We start from the raw sequence: 25,499 nt of genomic DNA, 5'->3' as shown, positions 1-25,499 counted from the left end.
TCGCCAGCATTTATCGTTCATAGTCGTTTGGATTTTAGCCATCCTAACTGGGGTTAGATGGTATCTCAATGTGGTTTTGATTTGCATTTCCCGGATGCTGAGTGATGTTGAGCATTTTTTCATATGTCTGTTGGCCATTTGGATATCTTCCTTAGAGAAATGCCTACTTAGCTCTTTTGCCCATTTTTTAATTGGGTTGCTAGTTTTCTTCTTGTAAAGTTGTTTGAGTTCCTTATATATTCTGGATATTAATCCTTTGTCAGATGTATATTTTGCAAATATTTTCTCCCACTCTGTTGGTTGTCTTTTAACTCTTTTAATTGTTTCTTTTGCTGTGCAGAAGCTTTTTAGTTTGATATAATCCCATTTGTTTATTTTTCCTTTGGTTGCCCGTGCTTTTGGGGTCGTATTCATGAAGTCTGTGCCCAGTCCTATTTCCTGAAGTGTTTCCCCTATGTTTTCTTTAAGAAGTTTTATTGTCTCAGGGTGTATATTTAAATCCTTAATCCATTTTGAGTTGATTTTAGTATACGGTGAGAGGTATGGATCTAGTTTCATTCTCCTGCATATCGATATCCAGTTATCCCAGCACCACTTGCTGAAGAGGCAGTCCCTTCCCCAGTGAATAGGCTTGGTGCCTTTGTCAAAGATCAGATGGCAGTAAGTGTGAGGGTTGATTTCTGGATTCTCTATTCTATTCCATTGGTCAGTGTGTCTGTTTTTATGCCAGTACCATACTGTTTTGGTTATTATAGCTTTGTAGTATAGCTTAAAGTCAGGTAGTGTTATGCCTCCAGCTTTATTTTTTTTGCTGAGCATTGCTTTGGCTATTCGTGGTCTTTTATTGTTCCATATAAATGTCTGAATAGTTTTTTCCATTTCTGAGAAAAATGTCTTTGGAATTTTGATGGGGATTGCATTGAATTTGTATATCACTTTGGGTAGTATGGACATTTTCACTATGTTGATTCTTCCAATCCAAGAGCATGGAATATCTTTCCATCTTCTTGTATCCTCTCTAATTTCTCTCAGCAGTGGTTTGTAGTTCTCATTATAGAGATTTTTCACCTCCTTGGTTAACTCAATTCCTAAGTATTTTATTTTTTTGGTGGCTATTGTAAATGGGCAGGCTTTCTTGATTTCTCCTTCTGCATGTTCACTATTGGAGAAAAGAAATGCTACTGATTTTTGTGTGTTGATTTTGTATCCTGCTACTGTGCTGAAATCATTTATCAATTCCAACAGTTTTTTTGTAGAGGTTTTAGGCTGTTCGATATATAGGATCATGTCATCTGCAAACAGGGACAGTTTGACTTCATCTTTTCCAATCTGGATGCCCTTTATTTCCTTCTCTTCTCTGATTGCTCTGGCTAGTACTTCCAACACTATGTTGAATAGGAGTGGTGAGAGTGGGCATCCTTGTCTAGTGCCTGTTCTTAAAGGAAAAGCTTTCAGCTTTTCCCCATTCAGGATGATATTGGCTGTGGGTTTGGCATATATGGCTTTAATTATGTTGAGATACTTTCCCTCTATACCTAACTTATAGAGGGTCTTTGTCATGAATGAGTGCTGAACTTTATCAAATGCTTTTTCAGCATCTATAGAGATGATCATATGGTCCTTGTGTTTGAGTTTATTAATATGGTGTATCACATTTATTGATTTGCGTATGTTGAACCAACCTTGCATCCCTGGGATGAATCCCACTTGATCGTGATGAATAATTTTTCGTATGTGTTGCTGTATTCTGTTTGCTAGTATTTTAGTGAGGATTTTTGCATCTATATTCATCAAGGATATCGGCCTGTAGTTTTCTTTTTTGGTTATATCTTTACCTGGTTTTGGTATCAGGATGATGTTTGCTTCATAGAATGAGTTTGGGAGATTTGCATCCATTTCAATCTTTTGGAATAGTTTGTAAAGAATCGGTGTCATTTCCTCTTTGAATGTTTGGTAAAATTCTGCTGTGAATCCATCTGGTCCTGGGCTTTTCTTTGTTGGGAGCCTTCTGATAACAGCTTCAATCTCCTTTATTGTTATTGGTCTGTTCAAATTTTCTACGTCTTCACGGTTCAGTTTTGGGAGCTTGTGTGTGTCCAGAAATTTATCCATTTCCTCCAGATTTTCAAATTTGTTGGCGTATAGTTGTTTATAGTAGTCTCGAATGATTCCTTGTATTTCAGATGAATCAGTTGTAATATCGCCTTTTTCATTTCTAATTTTTGTTATTTGAGTCTTCTCTCTTCTTTTTTTTGTTAGCCATGCTAATGGTTTGTCAATTTTATTTATCTTTTCAAAAAACCAACTTTTTGATTCGTTGATCTTTTGAATTGTTTTTTGGTTTTCAATTTCATTCAGTTCTGCTCTGATCTTAATGATTTCTTTCCGTCTGCTAACTTTAGGATTGGATTGTTCTTGTTTTTCTAGTTCTTTAAGGTGAAGTGTTAGGTTGTTCACTTGCCATCTTTCCATTCTTCTGAAGTGAGCATTTAATGCAATAAATTTTCCCCTCAATACTGCTTTTGCAGTATCCCACAGGTTTTGGTATGATGTATCATTGTTTTCATTAGTTTCAATAAACTTTTTGATTTCCTGCTTGATTTCTTCTTGGACCCATATGTCATTAAGTAGAATGCTGTTTAATTTCCATGTGTTTGTATAGTTTCCAGAGTTTTGTTTGTTATTAATTTCTAGTTTTAATCCATTGTGGTCTGAGAAGATACATGGGATAATTCCAATTTTTTTGAATTTATTGAGACTTGATTTGTGACCTAATATGTGATCTATCCTGGAGAATGATCCATGTGCTGATGAGAAGAATGAATATTCTGAGGTTGTTGGGTGGAATGTTCTGTAGATATCTGCCAATTCCAATTGGTCTAGAGTCTTGTTTAGATCTTGTGTTTCTCTACTGATTCTTTGCCTAGATGATCTGTCTAATATTGACAGTGGAGTGTTCAGGTCCCCTGCTATTATGGTATTAGTGTCTATTTCCTTCTTTAGGTCTAATAGAGTTTGTTTTATAAATCTGGCTGCTCCAACATTGGGTGCGTACATATTTATGATTGTTATGTCTTCTTGATGGATCAGTCCTTTTATCATTAAGTAGTGTCCCTCATTGTCTCTTTTTATGGTTTTTAGTTTAAAGTCTATTTTGTCAGATATAAGAATAGCCACTCCAGCTCGTTTTTCTTTTCTGTTTGCTTGGTAAATCTTTTTCCATCCTTTCACTCTTAGTCTGTGTGAATCTTTATGGGTGAGGTGGGTCTCTTGTAGGCAGCATATAGTTGGGTCCTGCTTTTTGATCCAGTCAGCCAGTCTGTGTCTTTTAATTGGGGAATTTAAGCCTTTAACATTAAGAGTTCTTATTGAAAGGTGTTGATTTATTCTTAGCATTTTATTGGTTGTTTGGTTGTCTTAGGTGTCTTTTGTTCCTTGCTTTCTGATTTACTGTTTGGTTTCTTTGTTTGTTGGTTCCTTAGGTTGTAGATAGTGTTTTTGTTAGCTTGTTTTCTCTTCATGAATGCCATTTTTATTGTACTAGCGGGTTTAGATTTTTCTTAGGTTTTTATGGCAGTGGTAGTTATTTTTCAGGAACCAAACCCAGTACTCCCTTGAGGATTTCTTGTAAGGGTGGTCTTGTGGTAGTGAACTCCCGCAGTTTTTGTTTGTCTGAGAAATATACTATTTGCCCCTCATTTCGGAAGGATAGCCTTGCAGGGTAGAGTATTCTTGGCTGGCAATCTTTGTCTTTTAGTATTTTGAAAATATCATCCCATTCCTTTCTAGCTTTTAGGGTTTGTGATGAAAAGTCTGATGTTAACCTGATTGGGGCTCCCTTATAGGTGATTTGACGCTTCTCTCTTGCAGCTTTTAAGATTCTCTCTTTGTCTCTGAGTTTTGCCAATTTGACTATGACATGTCTTGGAGAAGGCCTTTTTGGGTTGAATACGTTTGGAGATCGTTGAGCTTCCTGGATCTGAAGATCTGTGATTTTTCCTATACCTGGGAAGTTTTCTGCCACTATTTTGTTGAATATGTTTTCAATGGAATCTCCATTTTCCTCCCCTTCTGGAATACCCATGACTCGGATATTTGAGCGCTTGAGGTTGTCTGATATCTCTCTCAGATTTTCTTCCATGTCCTTGATTCTTTTTTCTTTCTTTTTGTCTGCTTGTGTTATTTCAAACAGCCCATCTTCAAGTTCAGAGGTTCTCTCTTCAACTTCGACAAGCCTGCTGGTTAAACTCTCCGTTGTGTTTTTTATTTCGCTGAATAACTTCTTCAGTTCAGCAAGTTCTGCTACATTTTTTTTCAGGACATTGATTTCCTTGTATATTTCCTCTTTCAGATCCTGTATACTTTTCCTCATTTCATCATGATGTCTAGCTGAGTTTTCTTGTATCTCATTCAGTTTCCTTAGAATTATCACTCGAAATTCCTTGTCAGTTATTTCAAGGGCTTCTTGTTCTATAGGATCTAGAGTATGAGATTTATTGACTTTTGGTGGTGTACTTTCTTGATTTTTTGTATTTCTGGTGTCCTTTTTTTGGTGTTTATTCATTGTGGCAGGGGGTTTCACAGTCCACCGGTTTAAGACTAATGACTAACTAGGATGTTGCTGTGGTTGCCAATTTGGTATGGCTCCCGCCGTGACTGCTCAGTTGGCCTCTAGTGTCTTGTGTGTGTGGTTGCCCCGGGTCTTGGGCTTCTCCGGGGATCCACCTTTCTGGTCAGCTTGTACTCTGCTGGGCTGGTGGATCACGTACCACAGGGTGTGTGATCTCTGTTGAGCTTTCACTTTCTGTACAGGACTTCTCCCCGTTCCGTGTGCTCTGGCCCAGGCTGTTAGATCGTGCAGTGGCGACCCCACCGGGTGTATGGTTTCTGTCGAGTCTCCGCCTCCCTGGCCGCACGTCTCCCCCCTCTGTGCACACTGTGCTTGGTTGGGGCGTGTCTTCTGCACCCCTCGTCTATCAGCTGGGCCTTCAAGACCCTGCTCAGCACCGCCTCGCCCAGGAAGTCAACCAGGTTTCTGCTAGGCACAGACGACCGGTCTCTCTGGGTGCCTTTGTAGCACTGTGTAGATCTTTCTCGGGTCTTGTTCACCTTTGTATCCCCCCGGTATAAACCGAGTCTAGTGCCCACCTGCAGCCTGCTCTCCGGCAGGTTCAAGCAGACCTGGGAACTCTCCTACCACACTATTCCCAACCAGAAATTCGTTAGGCTTTTTTCCAAACTGGTGGTCGCAGAGATGGTATCTGCCTCCCAGTAACAGGAAGTTTACCGGGGCCGGAGTCCAGGGTGTGGTGGAGTGACAGTCGGCCCGCCTGTACTTCCTAGCCCTCCCAAAACTGGTCGGGACGCCCCACACCCCCAGCCCTGCCAGAGAACCGTGGAGGGAGTGGGAGAGGAGGTCGGCCCGCAGGGTCCGGAAAGCCCCGCGCCAGGCCAAGCAGATGGGCTCATTGATGGCCGAGCAGGGCGGAGCTGCCCGCACCTGGGAAAATGGAGGCAGCACCGGGGCAGTGAGTGGCCTGGTGGTGCAGGCGGGGAGCCGCGTGGGCATCCACCCCCCGAACAGAGCTGTGCCAGGGATCACTCACAGTGCTGTGCCAGGTCGGGCACTCGCTCTGTCTCTGGTTTGTTGCCTTCCGTGTTCTCGGCGCTGCCGCCTCGGGCTGTTCAGTCGCGGCGCCGCTCGGGCGCTCCCAGGAGTCTTCTTTAATGCCGGCTTGAAACCTCGAATCCTGGATAGGGCAGCTGGCCGCCTTCAGTGCGGCCCCAGCCTCCGGGATCCTGGCTGCATCCACAGCAGCCCTGGCGCCGTGTTCCCTGTTTCAAGACTCACTTTTGCAGCTAAGAATCAGTTCTTTTCCTGCTCCACACTTCAAAGCTGTTGCCTGTAAATGAGGCAGCCTCTCCTGCCGGGGGCAAAGTGGCGTTGAGCCCCCACGACCAGCCAGCAGCAGCAGTCCTCCCTTAAGAGATGGCCAGAGGAAGGACCACAAGTTTCCCGGCTGCCTGAGGCCCAGTGGCCACCTTTTCCACCTCAGCTACTCCGCGCCAGCCGCCGCAGCTGCCGCCATCTTGAAACTCACCTGGAAAGTAATTTTTTATAACTGCATAAAACTTTCTAGTGTGGATATAACATAATTTCGAGTATTTAAATTTTTTCCACAACTACACATAATGTTCTAAAAAAAATTCTGGGAGTGATGCCACTAAGATGGTGGAGTAGACAATCCCCAGAGTCACTCCCTCAGACAAGAAATCAACCAGCAATGATTGAAGCACAAGATTGCCATTCTGAAATCACCAGAAGTTGAAAGAAGAGGCAGAGAGGCCCACTAAGCCCACAAAGGTATGGAAAGCAACACAGGAGGGAAGAAAGATCACTTTCAACAGCCTAATTTGCTCCCCACAGTTGAAGTAGCACAGTGCACAAAGAAGCTCCCCAGATATGACAAATCTGGTGTTGTGTTGTTCACCAGAACCTACTCTAAGCTTGCAGAGGAGGAAAATGCCTCAGCCATTGGGAGAAAAGATCACTTCAGAATGCTTCATCTCATGCCCCTAGCCGGCATAACTGCTCATGAAGATTTTCTGCATCTGCATGGGTGAAAGGGGCTGTAACCAATGAGAGGAAAGGATCACTTCCAATTCCTCCATGCCCTCCCCTAAGACAGCATAGCACCATTCACTGAGAAGGTCCCTGGACCTGTGGTCTCAGAGGTAAGAAGAGAGAGTAGAAAGTGGTTGTTCAATTTTCCCAGTGGTCTGTGAGTCTTTGTAGGAGACACACCTGAGGTCTGCTCCATGGGAAACATTTGTAGTGCCAAGGGGCTAAGCCATGAAGGGTGCATTGAGGTGCAATATTGGCAGCTAATATGCATCCCAACAGCACAGTCATCACACAGTGGACATGGGCCAGCATCACAGTAATTGTAGTTGATACAATTCATGGGAAAGAACTCAGCCTTGGGCTGGTAGTTACTCCTGTGGAATCATCCCATGACCTAGCAGTGACTAAAAGGCCAATAGTCAAATTCTGGCCTATGCAAACAGTCTTCCCCAGACTGCAAAACAATGGCAAAGAGCAACTTAGCTCAAACAACATTCAAGTTTCAGTCCCCGCAAGGTCTTCCCCAGCTTAGGAATCAATGACAGGACAGCAAGTTAGTTCTGATGCAGTGTTTAGGTAGGAGTGGTTTTTATAGATCCAGCACAAAATGAAAAACTGCAGGCCAAAGATGAAGTTCTGATATTGAACAGTGATGGTCTAACAACACCAAAGAACATTTGCAAAAGCTAAAAGAGGTAGCCATCTCCTCAAATGTGCAGGTATCAATGTAAAAACACAAAGATAAATCAAGAAAGAACTAAGAAATAGACCACCACCAAAAGAAACCAACAAAGCTCCACCAACAGACCCAGAAGAACAGCAGATTTATGAAATGACTGACAGAAAATTCTGAATAATCCTCTTAAAGAAGTTCAGGTAGGCACAAGGAAATACAGATAGAAATTAAATGATATTTGAAAAACAGTCCAGTAGTAGAAAGAGAAACTAGATAAAGAAATTAAATCAATTTATAAAACCAAATAGAAATTCTAGAAACAAAAAAAATGTCATTTGAACTGAAAAACTAGATAGAAAGTTCCAGTAGCAGACTTGATGAGACAAAGAAAAGAATGGTGAGTTTGAAGACAGAGCATAGGTAAGTACCCAATTAGAAAAGACAAAAAGAAAAAAGAGTAAGAAAAAATTTAACAGATCCACAGGACTTATTGGAAACCATCAAGCAAAATAACCTACAAATAACTGGAGCACCTGAAAGAGATGAGAGAGGAAAAAACCTAGAAAGTATATTTATGGAAATAATGGCTGAAAATTTCCCAAGTATAAAGAAAAATGACAGCATCCAGGTACAGAAAGCTCAGAGGTCACCAATAAAATTCAACCCAAAGAAATATACTACAAGGCACATCATAATCAAATTATCAAAAACCAAAGACAAAGAAAGAATGCTGAAAACAGCAAGAGAAAAGAAACATAACATTTAATGGAGGACCAATACAGCTTTCAGTGGATTTCTTGGCAGAAACCCTACAGGCCAGAAGAAAATAGAATAATATATTCAAAGTCTGAAGGAAAAAACACTATCAACCAAGAATTCTGTACCCAGCAAAACTAACCTGCAAATATGGAGGAGAAATAATGACTTTCTAATACAAATAAAAGTTAAGGGACTTTATCAATGTTCTATGTGCTCTACAAGAAATGCTAAAGGAAGTTCTTCAAGCTGCAAGTACAAGATGCTAAAGACCTATGTCTTCAAACAGTGGCTGGGCTCAACTTGGAAACCTACCCCAAAATTCCACCCAAGGAAGAAGACAACCACCACAGCACCTTTTGGCAAAGTGCAGGGACTAAACTTACACCACCCATGTATCAAACAGTTGTTCACCTCAGCCTCAAATATCACCCCAGGCAGGAGGAAAATCTTTACTGTGCATTTCTACCAAGCATAACAGCTGGTTCCAACCATCTTGAGCAGTGACTTCATCTACCTAGGGACTGAATCTGCAGCCCTATTCAACTGCAGAACTCTGATCATGGTGCCACACAGTCAAAGAATATATCATGTGTCTCTGCCAGATCAGAAGCAATTTCAGTACCTAGCCAAAAGTTCCACATGATTGCAGAGCTCAGTCAGTGATCTCACTAGATGGAGGAACCCAACTAGTGGCCCTATTCTATCTCAGAGCAAATGCAGCACCCCAAAAAGCTAGAGAATCTGACAGCAAGCGCTACCTGCCCAGTGTCATTGGCAGCTGGCACATCTTGAATAACAGGTTAGACTTAATACTGTAGACCCATATCTCCAAAGAATACCTGTAAAGACTACAAGAGGTAGCTGTCCCTTCTAATGCACAGGCACCAATATAAGAACACAAGAATTATGAAGAATCAGGAAATATGAAACCTGGAAAAAAAATAAAGTTCTAAGAGTGGACTATTTAAAAAATAAAGATTTATAAAATGACTGGCAAAGAATTCAGAAGATCCTCTTAAAGAAGTTAAGTGAAATACAAGAATATGTTGATAGAAAGTTAAATAATATTTGGAAAATAATACACAAACAAAACTAGAAGTTTTACAAAAAATAAAAACAATTAAAAAATAGAATTCCAGAGGTGAAGAACAGAATGAATGTACTGAGAAACTCAATAGAAAATTTCAATAGCATGTTTGATTGAGCAGAAGAATCAGTGAACTCAAAAAGAGAACGTTTAAAACTTTCTTGCCAGAGAAGAAAAAATAAATAAATAAAAACAAAAACCTGAAAGAAAATGAAGAAAGCCTACAGAAATGTGGGATACCATCAAGAAACTTAACATTTGCCTAAAAGGAGCTTACTAAGGAGAAGAGAAATTGGTTAGAAAGTATATTTTAATAAATAATGGCTGAAAACTTTCCTAATCTGGGGAAAGATACCAATATTCAGAAAGAGAAAGAATGAAGATCTCCAACCAAAATCAACCTTGACACAAGTTTAGCAAGACACAAATTTTCAAATTACCAAAAATCATAAACAAAAAATTCTAAAAGCAAGAAGAGATAAGATATATATTGCGTATAAGAGAGTCTCAATACAGTTACCAGCAGATTTTACAGCAGAAACCTTGAAAGCCTGGAGAGAGTGGGATGATATATTCAAAATGCTGAAGGAAAAGGCAAACAAACAAAAAAACCCTGCTAACCAAGAATATTTTATGCAACAAAGCCATTCTTCAGAAATGAGAAAGAAATAAAAACTTTTCTAGACAAACAAAAGCTAAGGAAGTTCATCACCACTAGGCTTGCCTTACAGAAATTACTAAAATGAGCTCTTTAACCCAAAACAAAAGTCCAGTAATTAATAACATAAAACATACAAAATTACAAAACTCAATGGTATAAGTAACACAGAGTCATATTCTGAATATTTTAAGACTATAATAGTAGTGTGGAAAAGAATTTTATCTCTAATATGATGGTTAAAGAAAAAACTATTAAAAACTATAACTAAAATAAATTATCAAAGGTTATGAATTGCAAAATGATATAAATTTTGACATACAGAAACATAAAATGAGGGAGAGTAAAGTGTACAATAGTATGTGATCAAAGTTAAGGTGTTATCTGCTTGAAATAGCCTTTTGTAAGTATAAGATGTTTTATGTGAGCCTTGTGGTAACCAAAAAGCAAAAATCTACAGCAGAGGTACAAAACATAAATAGAAATAATTCAGAGCATGCCATTACAAAATAACATCAAACCAGAAAGGAACATGGCAAGAGGGGAAGAAAAAAAACAAAGTATATCCCAAATAATCAGAAAACAGATTAAAAATGGCAGTAGTAATTCCTTACCAATCAATAATTATGTTGAATGTAAATGGATAAGTTCTCCAATAAAAAGATGTAGAGTTACTGAATAAATTAAAAAAACAAGACTTGAGACTACAAGAGACTCGTGTCATCTTTAAAGATGCAAATAGACTGAAAGTGAAGGGATGAAAAAAATATATTCCATGAAAATGAAAACCAAAGGAGAGCAAGAATAGCTATACTTATATCAGTGGAAAAAATAGACTTTATTTTAAAAACTATAAAATAACACAAAGAAGTTCATATATAATGATAACAGTGTCAATTCTTCTAGAGAATATAGCAATTGTAGATATATATGCATTCAACATCAAAGCACTAAATATACAAAGCAAATATTATTAGATTGAAGGGGAGAGATGAACTGTAATGCTATAATAGTAGAGAAATTCAACACTCCACTTTAAATAATGGACAGATCATTCAGACAGAAAATCAGTAAGAAAACATTGAACTTGAATGGACTTAACAGACAAATTAAAAACATCCCATCCAATAGTAACATAATATACATTCTTCTCAAACACATAAAACTTAATCCAGATAGATAATAGGTTAGACAACAAAATAAATGTCTGAACAAACTTAAGAGGATTGAAATCATATCAAGTATCTTTTCTGATCACAATGGTATAAAACCAGAAATCAAAAACAGTAGACTGTTGGAAAAATCACAAATATGTGGAAATTAAACCACCAATGGGTCAAAGAAGAAATCAAAAGAGAAATAAAAAAAATATATTGAGACAAACGAACATGGAAACACAGCATACCAAGACCCATGTTATCCTGGAGGAAAAGATTTCAACTTTCATTGTTGGCTCTACTGTTAGCTGTGGGCTATCATACATGTCCTTTATTGTGTTCAGGTACATTCCCTCTTTACCAAATTTGTTAAGATTTTTGTCATGCAACCTAAAGAATGGAAGAAAATATTTGCAAACTATACACCTGATGAGGGATTAATATCCAGAATGCATAAAGAACTCAAACAACTATACAGTAAAAAAACAAATAATCCAATTAAAAACTGGGCAAAGGAGATAAATAGACAGTTTTCAAAGGAAAACATAGAAATGGCCCACAGGTACATGAAAAAAATGCTCAGTACCACTAATCATCAGGGAAATGCAAATCAAAACCACATCGAGATATCATCTCACCCCAATTAGACTGGCCATTATTAAAAACACCAAGAATAACAAATGCTGGTGAGGATGCAGGGAAAGGGAAACTCTTCTACAGTTTTGGTGGGACTGTAAATTAGAACAACCATTATGGAAAACAGTATGGAGGTTCCTCAAACAACTACAGATATAACTACCATATGATCCAGCAATACCACTACTGGGTATATACCCAAAGGAATGGAAATCATTATGTCAAAGGGATACCTGCACTCCCATTTTTATCACAGCTCTATTTACAGTAGCCAAAATATAGAACCAGCCTGAATGTCCATTGACAGATGCTGGGTAAGGAAAATGTGGTATATATACACAATGAAATAGTACTCAGCCATAAAAAGGAATGAAATTCTGCCATTCACAGCAATGTGGATAAACTTATGGAAAATTGTGTTAAGTGAAATAAGCCAGACAAGGAAAGAGAAATACAGCATGTTCTCACTCATAACTGGGTGCTAGGAAGGAAGGAAGGAAAGAGAAAGAAAGAAAATACTACAACAATATGTTGAACTTTAAGAGGGAAAGAACAAACCTAAGGATAACAGACATGGAGGGGAGGATAATAGGGATAATATGGAGGGGGGTTGGGGAGTGATATGTAGGGTAAAGGACACAAAGAAAAATTACAGTTTGTAATAATGAATGTGATAATAAAAATAAAAATTAAAAAAAGAAAAGAACAAGGAAAAAAAGATTGATTTGTCTTGAAAGCATATTATATTTTGTCAAATGAATTTTCTGCCACTGATGAGATGTTCATGTGGTTTTTGTCCCTCATTCTGTTAATGTGGTGTATGACATTTATAGATTTGCATATGTTGAGTTATCCTTGTATCCCTTGGATAAGTCCCAGTTTACCTTGGTAAATGATTTTTTTAAAAATACTGTTCAATTTTGTTGAGCAAAAGCAGTCCTAAGAAGAACATTTATAGTGTTCATCATGAATAAATAAAGAAAATGTGGTATATGTACATTATATACTGTTCAGCCTTTTAAAAAAAGAAAATTGTGTCACTTGGGACAAGATGGATCAACCTGGAGGTCTTTATGTTAAGTAAAATAAACCAAGCACAAAAAGACAAAAGCCACATATCGTCACTTGTCTGTGGAATCTAAAACAATTGAACTCCTAGATGCAGAGAGTAGAGAGGTGGTTCAATTTCGGTAAGATATAAAAACAAAGCTCCTATAAAGCTCTGTTCCCTTTTTCCCCTTTTTGTGGTATTACTGTCATACACAGCACATGTTTTAATGTCACAAACCCAATATTACATTGTTATAATTTTACTTTATATTAGTCATTGTTTTTTAAAAAAAATTTAAACAGTTTATTCAGCAATTTATGAATCATGAAGCAGCAAAGGAAGTTTAGTGCTTTGATGACGAAGTGATAGAGACACGTACTTGTACTGTGACTAAGGAAGCAAAATACATACAATATTTTATTGGTTGCAGTTATAAAATCACCTTTTTTATTCACTTTGTTGGAGAGTTCGTAGTCACATAGTCATAAGTTAGTTGGCTGCTAATGACTGGCTACGGTTGTTTTGTTAATGTCTAACCCAAGGACTTAACAGAAATGACCCACATTAAGTTTCACTGATTTTTGCTGTTTAAGCAAGGTTAAAGATATTTTTTAAGCTGCCTAGTTTTTTCCCCCTCAAAAATATTTTAGGCCTTATCTTCTTTTAATTTTGCCTTAACGTTTCTTTTTTGTTGTTTGTTTTAACTTCTCAATATACATTATTGTCAATTTTCATGACCCTTTACCCATTCCTCTTCCCCTCTCCCTCACTCCCCTCCCCCACTACATCATATGCGTTCACTTGTCTTAAAAAGTTCAAGCAATTGTTGTGATTGTTGTGTCTTCTTCCCCCACTCCCATCTTTTGTTTGTTTGTGTGTTTATTTCTTTTTTAGCTCCCACAAATAAGTGGGAACGGGATATTTCTCTTTCTGTTTCTGACTTGTTTCACTTAATATAATTTTCTCTAAGACCATCCATGTTGTTGCAAATGGTAGCATTTCATTTTTCTTTTTGGCAGAGTAGTATTCCATTGTGCAGATATACCACATTTTCCTTATCCACTCATCTGATGATGGACATTTGGGCTGGTTCCAACTCTTGGCTATTGTAAATAGTGCTGCAATAAACATGAGAGTACAGGTATTCCTTCAGCATGATGATTTCCATTCCTCTGGGTATATTCCCAGCAGTGGAATAGCTGGGTCATATGGTAGATCTATCTGTAATTGTTTGAGGAGCCTCCATTCCATTTTCCATAAAGGTTGCACCATTTTGCAGCCCCACCAACAGTTAATGAGAGTTCCTTGTTCTACACAACCAATCCAGCATTTATCATTCTCAGTCTTTTGCACATTAGCCATCCTGACTGGAGTGACATGGTATCTTAAAGTCATCTTGACTTGCATTTCCCAGATACTGAGTTATTTTGAGCATTTTTTTTTTCATGTGGCTGATAGCCATTCGTATATCTTCCTTTGAGAAATGCCTGTACAGCTCCTTTGTCCAATTTTTAATTGGGTTTTTTTTTTCTTGTAAAGTTGTTTGAGTTCCATGTATATTCTGGGTATTAATTCTTTGTCTGATGTGTATTTTGCAAATATTTTCTCCCACTCTGTTGGTTATTTTTTCACTCTGTTGATTGTTTCTTTTGCTGTGCAGAAGCTTTTTAGTTTGATATAATCCCATTTGTTTAGTTTATCTTTAGTTGCCTGTGCTTTTGGGATCATATTCATGAAGTCCATGCCCACTCCAACTACCTGGAGTGTTTCCCTTATGTTTTCTTTAAGGAGTTTTATTGTTTCAGGATGTATATTTAATCTTTAATCCATTTTGAGTTGATTTTGGTATATGTTGAGAGGTATGGGTCTAGTTTCATTTGCATATGAATATCCAGTTTTCCCAGCACCATTTGTTGAAGAGACAATCTCATCCCCAGTGTGTGGACTTGCTGCCTTTGTCAAAGATCAGATGGCTGTAGGGGTATGGGTTGATTTCTGGGTTCTCTATTTTATTCCATTGATCCATGTGTCTGTTTTTATGCCAGTACCATGCTGTTTTGGTTATTATAGCTTTGTAATATAGTTTGAAGTCAGGTAGTGTTGTGCCTCCAGCTTTATTGTTTTGCTCAGGATTGCTTTGGCTATGCATGGTCTTTTGTTATTCCATATAAATGTCTGGATAGTTTTTTCCATTTCTGAGAAAAATGTCATTGGAATTTTGTTGGGGATTGCATTGAATCTGTAGATTACTTTGGGTAATATGGACATTTTCACAATGTTGATTCTTCCAATCCAAGAGCATGGAATATCTTTCCATCTTCTGGTGTTCTCTTGAATTTCTCTCAACAGCAGTTTGTAGTTCTCTTCATAGAGATTTTCACATTCTTGGTTAACTCAATTCCTAAGTATTTTATATTTTTGGTGGCTAGTGTAAATGGCCTAGCTTTCCTGATTTCATTTCTGCATGTTCACTGTTGGAGTACAGAAATGCTACTGATTTTTGTGTGTTAATGTTGTATTCTGCAACTTTGCTGAAATCATTTATCAACTCTAGGAGTTTTTTTGTAGAGGCTTTAGGCTGTGCAATATATAGGATCATATCTTCCACAAACAGGGACAGTTTGACTTCATCTTTTCCAATCTGCATGCCCTTTATTTCCTTCTCTTCTCTGATTGCTCTGGCTAGTACTTCCAACACTGTGTTGAATAGGAGTGGTGAGAGTGGGCATCCTTGTCTAGTTCCTGTTCTTAAGGGAAAAGCTTTTAGCTTTTCCCCATTCAGAATATTGGCAGTGGGCTTATCATATATGGCTTTAATTGTGTTGAGATACTTTCCATCTACACCTAACTTGTAAAGAGTCTTTATCATGAATGAGTGTTGAATTTTGTCAAATGATATTTCAGCGTCTATAGAGATAATCATATGGTTTCTGTCTTTGCTTTTATTGATGTGGTGTATCACATTTTTTGATTTGCATATGTTGAACCAATCTTGCATCCCTGGGATGAATCCTACTTGATCATGGCGTATAATTTTGCATATGTGTTTCTGTACTCTGTTAGCTAGTATTTTATTGAGGATTTTTGCATCTATATTCATCAGGGATATTGGCCTGTAGTTTTCTATTTTTGATTTATCTTTGTCTGGTTTTGGTATCAGGGTGATGTTTGCCTCATAGAATGAGTTTGGGAGAATGGCCTCTGTTTCAATCTTTTGGAAGAGTTTGTAGAGAATTAGTATTAGTTCTTCTTTGAAGGTTTGGTAGAACTCTGCAGTGAATCCATCCGGTCTTGGGCTTTTCTTTGTTGGGAGCCTTCTGATAACAGCTTCAATCTCTTTAATTTTTATTGGTCTGTTCCGATTTTCTGTATCATCATGGCTCAGTTTTGGTAGTTTGTATGTTTCCAGAAATGTATCCATTTCCTCCAGATTTTCAAATTTGTTGGCATATAGTTTTTTATAATAGTCTCTAATGATTTCTTGTATTTTTGAGGTGTCAGTTGTAATTTCACCTTTTTTGTTTGTAATTTTTGTTATTTGGGTCTTCCCTCTTTTTTTCTTAGTTAGCCTTGCTAAAGGTTTGTCTATTTTATTTATCTTTTCAAAAAACCAAGTTTCTGTTTCATTGATATTTTGTATTGTTTTTTGGTTTTCTATTTCATTTAGTTCTGCTCTGATCTTAATTATTTCTTTCCATCAACAAACTTTGGGTTTGGATTGGTCTTGTTTTTCTAGATCTTTAAGGTGCAGCGTTAGGTTGTTTATTTGCCATCTTTCCATTCTTCTGAAGTAGGCATTTAATGCGATACATTTCCCCCTTAGTACTGCTTTGGCAGTATCCCACAGGTTTTGGTATGATGTGTCATTATTTTCATTAGTTTCAAAAATTTTTTTGATTTCTTTGTACATTTCTTCTTTCAGATCCTGTATATTTTTTCTCATTTCATTGTGCTGTCTAACTGAGTTTTCTTGTATCTCATTTAGTTTCCTTAGAATTGTTGCTCTAAATTCCTTGTGAGTCATTTCAAGGATTTCCTATTCTATTGGATCTAGGGCTTGAGAATTTTTCTTTTCCTTTGATGGTGATGTACTTTCTTGATTTTTCATATTTCTGTTATCTTTCCTTTGGCATTTTGTCACTGTGGCAGGAGCTATCACAGTCCACTCACTTCACCCTGATGTCTGGCTTGGATTCTGAAGGCACTGCCAATACTGGGCAGCAGGAACTAGCCTGCACTGGGAGTCCCACAATGCCTGCACAGCAGTCTCAAGGCATAGGGGCCCCTAGGCTCTTAAGTCTCTGTAAGCAGCGGGGACCAACCTGGGCTGAAGCTTCCACAGCACCTGCCTTTTCTGCCATGGCTGTCTCAGAGCGTGTGGGCCCCAAGGCTCTTAAGTCTTTCTAAGCAGTGGGTACGGACCTAGGCTGAAGGTCCTGAAGCACTTGTGTTTTCTGGCATGGCTGTCTCTGGGCATGTGGGCCCTAAGGGTCTCAGGCCTCTCTGGGTGGTGGACACTAGCCTGCACTGGGGTCTCATGGCATGCGGCTCTTGCCTGTTCTGGAGCAGATCTCACATCTCCTGTTGTTGCTTTTTAATAGTTGCTAATTGGTTGTTTTGTGAGAGCAAGTGACACTAGGAACCATCTACTCTGCCATCTTGACCGGAACCGATATTTGTCATTGTTTCTGTTAGCCTTACACAGCTTTGCTCCCATTTACCTCTTTTGCATTGTTTTTGACAAATATATTGTAAATATGTCACATTTATATACATTATTGATTCAGTGGTACATTATATGCGTATTATTTTATACAAATGCTTTGTAATAAGTTAAAAGAAGAAGGTAAATATTCATTTCTACTTTGTTTCTATTACTGAATTACTTTACTGGTGCTTTTTATTTTGTGTATGTGTCAATTTGAATTACTTCCGGGGTCATTTGCTTTTAGCATAAAGAACTTTCTTAGCATTTCTTTTAAGGTGTTTCTGCTGGAAATAAGTTCTATAAGTTTTGCTTATCACGGAATATTTATTTTGCTATGACTTTTGAAAGATAGCTTCAATGTGTAGAGAATTCTTAGTTGATAGCTTTTTTTTTCCTTGAGCACTTTGAATGTATTATCCCACTGACTTCTGAACTCCATTGTTTCTGCAGAGAAGTTAGCTCACTTTCTTACTTGAATTCCCTTGAGTTAATTTTCTCTTGCTGCTTTTAAGATTTACTCTTTGTCTTTCATGTTTCACACTTCTACTATGATGTGTTTGTTTGTGTATCTCTTTGCATTTACCTTCTTGGCGTGTGTTGAGGAGGTATATGTTAATGTTTTTTAATAAATAGGGAAGATTTCAGCCATAAATTTTAAAAATATTTTTGCACTTCTTTTATTTTCTCCTCTTCTGATAATCACATGACACATTGTTAGTGTGCTTAATGGTATCCCATATTTCTCTGAGGCTCTGTTCATTTGTCATTATTGATTTTTTTCTCTTTGTTATTCAGATTGAATAATCTCTAACAATCTATCTTTGATTTTAATTCTTTTTTCTGCAAATTCAAATCTACTGTCAAGCCTCTCTCATAAACTTTTCATTTTAATTTTTGCACATTTCAGATTCAGAATTTCCATTTGGCTCTTTATTATATTTTATATCTCATTATTGATATTTTTCTATTTGATGTGATATTGTCATCATACCTTCTTTTACTTTTTAAATCAGGATTTTCCTTATTCTTTGCACATATATAATAGTTATTTTGAATGCTTTCTCTGTTAAATTATGACATCTGGTTGTTCACAGAAACAGTTTCTGTTGCCTACTATTATTCCAGTATATGGGTCATACTTTTCTGTTTCTTTACATATCTCATAAATTTCTGTTGCAGAATGGATATTTGAAACAATACATTGTAATAATTCTGGGTACTGCTAACCAACTGCTTCCTTTCCTTCCCATGAACTCATTATGGTTATTTTTTTATTTATTTGCTTAGTAAATGACTGAATTATTTTAGAGGGGTCTATTTTATTCCTGAAGTAGTAATCTTCTGATGTTCCTCAGAGGCTGCAGCCAGGTATGCCCACAGTCACCCTCAATGAAAGTGATTTTATCATGTCTCTCCTGGAAGGTCTCTTTCCCTGCCTACATCTAGCTGTTAATATTCACTAATTACTGGCTGGTTTCTCTATCATTTCTAACTATGTTTTGGGCATAAATTGCCTCACAAACTAAGCCAATAAAATTTAAATTCAATGTTAGTATTTGTGATTTGATCTGACCCTAGGCAGAGTCACTCACCAATTTTCTTAAACAAACTAGCCAGACTACAGTTTAGCCTATATGTCCAATTAATCCTATATGTACAATTAAATGTCCTAATTTCCTTCCAATTGCCTTCCACCACAGAGTACCCTTAGTCTTGAACTTCACACTGTTTCAAATGAAATCACTTCCTTTGGGGAGTGACTTGGAGCTTTCTGTTCTGTAACGTGCTTCTTACTCCACACAAAATCTCTGAGCCATGGCTCTAGTGTTGAGGTAGAAATGATGGCAGTCTTCTCTCTGAGATATATGTCTACTTTAGGAACTGAGTGCTAAAGTGGGGATGGGAGGAAAGCTGACTCAGATCTTCTTTCTTATCTCTCCCAATGTAAAATCACTGCCTTAATTAGTCTTATTAGCCATGGCAAAGGCAAATGGCTTGGAATACTCTCAGTGGTGCTGTGTCCAAGATAGAGCCTCTGTCTCATGAGTGAGGGGCAGGTGGAAGAAGGGGGCCTTCACCTCTTGACCACACTTCCCTAGAACTTAGCCTCAGCAGTGGGTAGCTGGGGACAGGATAAGAAGAGTTGACACAGCATAATTGACATCCTGAATAGTTATTTTTATTCTTACTTTTATTTTTTATATTTATTTATTATTTTAACTTCACAATATACATTGTAGTCGATTTTTGTGACCCTTTACCTGTTCCTCTTTCCCCTCTCCCTTTTTCCCCTCCCCCACCACTACATCATATCTGTTCACTTGTCTTAAAAAGTTTAATTGTTGTGATTGTTGTGCCTTCTTCCCCCCCACCCTTTATTTGTCTGTGTGTTTATTTATTTATTTATTTTTAGCTCCCATAAATAAGTGAGAACATGTGGTATTTCTCTTTCTGTGCCTGACTTGTTTCACTTAATATAATTTTCTCTAAGTCCATCCATGTTGTGTCAAATGGTAGTATTTCATTCATTTTTATAGCGGTGTAGAATTCCATTGTGTAGATATACCACAGTTTTCTTATCCGCTCATCTGATGATGGACATTTGGGCTGGTTCCAGCTCTTGGCTATTGTAAATAGAGCTGCAATAAACATTGGAATACAGGTATCCCTTCAGCATGATGATTTCCATTCACCTGGGTATATTCCCAGCAATGGGATGGCTGGGTCATATGGTAGATCTATGGTAGGTTGTTTGAGGAACCTCCATATCATTTTCCATAAAGGTTTCACCATTTTTTAGTCCCACCAACAGTGTATGAGAGTTCCTTTTTATCTGTAACCTCTCCAGCACTTATCATTCTCAGTCTTTTGGATATTAGCCATCCTAACTGGAATGACATGGTATCTCAAAGTGGTCTTTATTTGCATTTCCCGGATGCTGAGTGATATTGAGCATTTTTTCATGTGTCTGTTGGCCATTCGTATATCTTCCTTTGAGAAGTGCCTACTCAGCTCCTTTGCCCAGTTCTTAATTGGGTTTTTTTTTTTTTCTGCTGTAAAGTTGTTTGAGTTCCTTATGCATTCTGGATATTAATCCTTTGTCAGATGTATATTTTATAAATATTTTCTCCCACTCTGTTGGTTGTCTTTTCACTGTATTGATTGTTTCTTTTGCTGTGCAGAACTTTTCAGTTTGATATAATCCCATTTGTTTATTTTTACCTTTAATTGCCTGTGCTTTTGGGGTCATATTCATGAGGTCTGTACCCACTACAACTTCCTGGAGTGTTTCCCCTATGTTTTCTTTAAGGAGTTTTATTGTTTCAGGATGTATATTTAATTATTTAATCCATTTTGAGTCAATTTTGGTATATGGTGGGAGGTATGGGTCTAGTTTCACTTGACCACACTTCCCTAGAACTTAGCCTCAGCAATGGGTAGCTGGGGACTGGATAAGGAGTGCTGACATCAGCATAATTGATATCCTGAATAGTTTATTTTTAAAACATCTGTGAATCTTAGTCTTATAGTTGGGAGATTATTCCATTCATAATTAGTCACAATAAACATGTTTGTTTTTATTTCCATATTTGGGAATAAATATTCCCTTAAAATATATTAAATGCTGCTGCATGCCAGAATATATTCGGAAGATACAAAAGCAAGTAGGACATAGTTGGTGTCTTCAAAAATATTAAGTTGACTATAATAGTTCTTAAACAATAGGAGGCAAAATCATGCCTTAGGTAGCTTGTTTAGATGCTCAGATCCCAGAAACGCCAGGTCTGACACTGTAGGACAAATTAGGCAGTCTGAAGTTTTTATAAGTACACCTGTATGGTTCTGACGTATGGTATCCTAAGACCACCCTACTAGAAACACTGATGTCAGGGAAGAGAGATTGAAAACTAGTAAAAAGGCAGTTAGAAAGCATGTAGCAAGTTAAAATTATAACACAGACAGGGCCTCAGAGTTGTGTAACATTCACATGTATTCTAGGTAAATGGCTTCCCAAGGCGTAATTTGAACAGACAAAAATATGAACTGTGACCTTGGAGTTGAGTAGCTAAGTAGTACTGGGTATAGTTTTCTATAGGGTGCTGTGGGGGAATTGGGGGGCATCAAGAGCAGGGAAGGGATGATTTCACAAAAGAGGTGATATTGGAGAGACTTAAGGAATTATTTACCCAAGGAAAAAGAAGGAAAGTTATTACAAAAGAATCACTTACAAAGGTCAAGAATAAGAGATGATCTGACAGGGAACCAAGAATTCTACTTGGCTATCAAACAGAATGGAGATCATGAGAAAAAAAAATTTAAATGAAACCATAGATTTAGTCAGGAGACAATCGTAATACAACGTGTACATGATATGTTAAGGAGTTTACACTTCATAGTGAGGGCAGAGGGGATAACCGAATCATTTTTGAGAGGAAGGATATGAGTCTCAGATTTTTGTTTTAAGGGGGTTGTCATTTGGAAAACAGATTGGAAAGGCATAAACTTAGAGAGAGTTTTGCAACTATGATATGATGGATCTTTTAAGCCTTCTTAAATTTTTCTAGGAAGAAAAGAATTTTTATCTTGGGTGCCACTTAAAATTCTTTCCTGTCCAGAAATTCGTTAGTTTATTTCATGTGTCATCCTTTCAATAAACCCTACACAGGGAGAAGCTATCATTATTTGTGGCATTTGAGGCTTACTGAGACTTTGATAATTACTCATTTTGCTCCCTCTTATGATGATGTGTGTTACTCAATAGGATAAAAGAATATTTGTTAATAACGAGAAAAAAATTAGGTGCTGCGTTGGTTACATATAGTGAACAGTATCATCACAATCACTTCCAGAGTGTCTGCAGGCACTCTGAAGGCTTCTCATTGGGGATGCAAAACCCCAGAAGATACGGATCCTTCCTTTCAGGATTTAAATCCTGATTGCAAATTTAGGGCAAACACTAAATAAAGATAAATAATTCATGTTAGCACATGCTAATATCAAATGACTGGTACCACATAATCGTGAAAAACAAGATAAGAGGATGAATACTTTGATAAGTCTCACCTGAACCTTGAAAAGAAGGCAAAGAAAAGAAGAAGGGGCTTTTATTTGGGATGATGGTAAGGAGAGGCACTGGAGGCAAAGACTAGTGACACCTTTAAAATTGTTTTGATTCAAAACTACTGAGTGTACCGTTTATGCCATTTTCTTCTCCATCTCTCCACTCCCTACAGCAAATGATGAGTGTTTTAAAGAACAGTTCTGTGACTCCACCAATCATTTTAGCATGATATAGCTGAACTAGAAAGGAGCAGCACAGTTCAACAAGATTTGTTCTTTCTGAATGCTGTCTTTGTTTTATTCATTTATGTAGCAAAAGGTTAGAATAGAGCCCAGAACATAGTGGATAGTTACTAGAATGCCCACTGAATAAACAGATGAATCAAAAAGTTATTTACAAGAATTTCTCTAATGAAAATTACTATAAATTTAAATCCAAATTTTAATTGTTTGAGGAAAATAACTGAGAATAAGACTTTACTGCTTTAAAAAAATAATTTAAATCCAAATGCCTAAAGAATGATTATCCCATTATTTTAAGAGTCTAAAGTATTTTGATATAGACTTGGAGATTGGTTATATTAAACACACACACACACACACACACACACACACACACACACAGAGAGAGAGAATTAAGAAAGAACATTAAAAGGTTACAGCAAAAATAACCAAGAGAAAAGTGATCATAGGTGCCTATCAATTAACAAATAACATAATGCAAGTAAGTAATTACTGAAACCTTACTTTAGAGCAGAACATATTGTTCTTTGGCAGGTCAAATTCTCTTACACAGACCCAGCTCCCTCTGATAAAATCATCCCCCTTCCCCCCCCCCCACCATCCTACCCCCAACTCTACCCCACTATAACTTCACTAGAAGCCAGGGCCTCATTGTAACCAAAATCCCAATTTGCTCACACTGGAATGTACTGAAGTAATTCAGGTCTTTCATCTTATTTAACTACTGAGCTTGGGTTTATATAAATTCATAATTGTGATTCCACACTTCATGAAAAACATAAACAAAATTAGAAACTCTGGAAAGCAAAGATAATAAATGTTCAAATGGTGCCCTACAGATAAATCATATAGATACAGGATTTCAAACATCAGCCAGTGTGTGGTTCCAAGTCCTTTGAAAAGAAATAGTTTCTCTGTGACAAGCTGATGTTAACATTTTAATTAATGGGGAAAAGCCAAATAAAAAACTATTATTCTCTATTACATTTTTCTAAATTAAGCCACACTACTCTTATGTTTAAATTATATTTTCCATTAATAAATTTACTTTAAGCTATATATGTAGCTTTCAAAATGTTGATATTTACATCACTCACTACAGTATACTCTGAAAATGGCACTTTCTCTAAAGTGCAGACTGCTGTAAGCTTTATGTTAACTGAAATACTTAACTACCACTTCAAGGTCATGAAGTCGATTCTCATAATAGAGAAAGTCCTTTTGTTAATTTTTACTTACAAATTTAGTAGAGCAATACCCATAAAGTGTACTGGTTCATTCCATGAGTATCCCAGTGGCAAGAAGTAACTCTTGCTTGCTGTATCTTTATTGTTTCTCTGCCACTGTTATGGCTACTAAAAGGTCAGCCAGAGCTTATGGCACCAAAAGGTCATTTTTGTTATTCTAAACAGAGTAGTTTTGACATACGATATATTATGAAGGGAACAGAGACACGAGCTGATGTACTGTAATTCTAATCATCCATGTCTTTTAATTTATTAAAAGAAGAGGGAAAATACTTTTGTATTTTATCTGAAAATACTTTTTAAAACATTCAAAATATAAAAGGAATGAGTTACATTCCCTGTGGTCCACTTAACAAAATTTATAATTTTGGTGAACGTAAATTAGTGATCTAAGTTAATGCATTTCAGCTTATTTGCATTCCTCACTTAGCTTTTGCTTATCCATGATATGCGTGCTTCTGATTTTATGAGTATCAGACTATAGCTTGAGGAAAGAATTTTTGAAAAATTCTTTATTGCTAGAAGAAGAGCCAGTCGTAATGTTCCACTTTCACTGCCATCTTCTCCATTTTAAGAAAAGGGACAATACATACATCTGAACTTGGATCTCTAAATAGCCAGTTTAGTGGCCATAAGAATGTTCTTTATCAACAACAAAACAATAAGCCTATGTGTTGAGTTCTTAAATCTTATAGTAGGGGTGATTAACTATATAGCTGAGAAAGACAATTCCCAGGCTTATTTTATTGAAGAACTAGTTGCATTACCACAATCTCTAAAGATCACATTTGAGGCAAGGATCTTAACCTGGAGTCTCTGGATAGACTAGACCCTAAAGGAAACTGTGGACAGAGCAGAAAAATACAGAAGTCTCCAAGAGTGGGAATGGGTCCATAGCTTTCATCAGATTCTCAGATGGGACTGTGTCAAAATACCAGTTAAGAAATTTTAGCAGCTGAGCTGTGATATCAAGGCCAAAAGTGCCAGAGTTGTCCGGTGTGCTCCTGATGAATCCTTTCTCATTCATTCACAAGGACAGCACCTCCTGAAGTAAGAATAATAGAATTTATAGCATGATTATTTCGAGTTAGACACTGTGCTAAGTGCTTCAATATTGCTTCATAAATTATCTGTAAACATTTCGCATATTATCTTTAATTCTTACGACAACCCTAGAAATTAGCTAGTGTAATCACCATATTTTAGACAAGGAAATTAAAGTTGTGCCTCTTACACTAATACTCGAATAGGACATCCAGATACTTCTTCCAAAACACTTTTAGCAGGTGAACCTTTTTAACCTAATGAAAATTAACATAGAATCACAAACAGTAAATAGTAAAGTGCTAATTCATTTGTATGCATTTATTTTTTAAGTGTTGATATATAATATTTACTTAAAAGGCAATCAGTGAGAACACAAAGGTTATTTTCAAATCAAAAAATTCTAAGTAAATATCATAAAGGAGAGTTAGCATTTTATGTCTCCTTCAACATCCAAGTTATTTCTGTTTTATTTTGGGTTGCATCATATAAAAACAATTTTGCATTACATAGAACAATTACAAATGATAATAGTTTTTTAACAGCT

The sequence above is a fragment of the Cynocephalus volans genome, chromosome 2 (genome assembly GCF_027409185.1).
Source record: "Cynocephalus volans isolate mCynVol1 chromosome 2, mCynVol1.pri, whole genome shotgun sequence".
In the NCBI taxonomy this organism is placed as follows: Eukaryota; Metazoa; Chordata; class Mammalia; order Dermoptera; family Cynocephalidae; genus Cynocephalus; species Cynocephalus volans.
The sequence above is the reverse complement of the archived record's forward strand: the minus strand, read 5'-3'. Positions refer to the sequence as shown.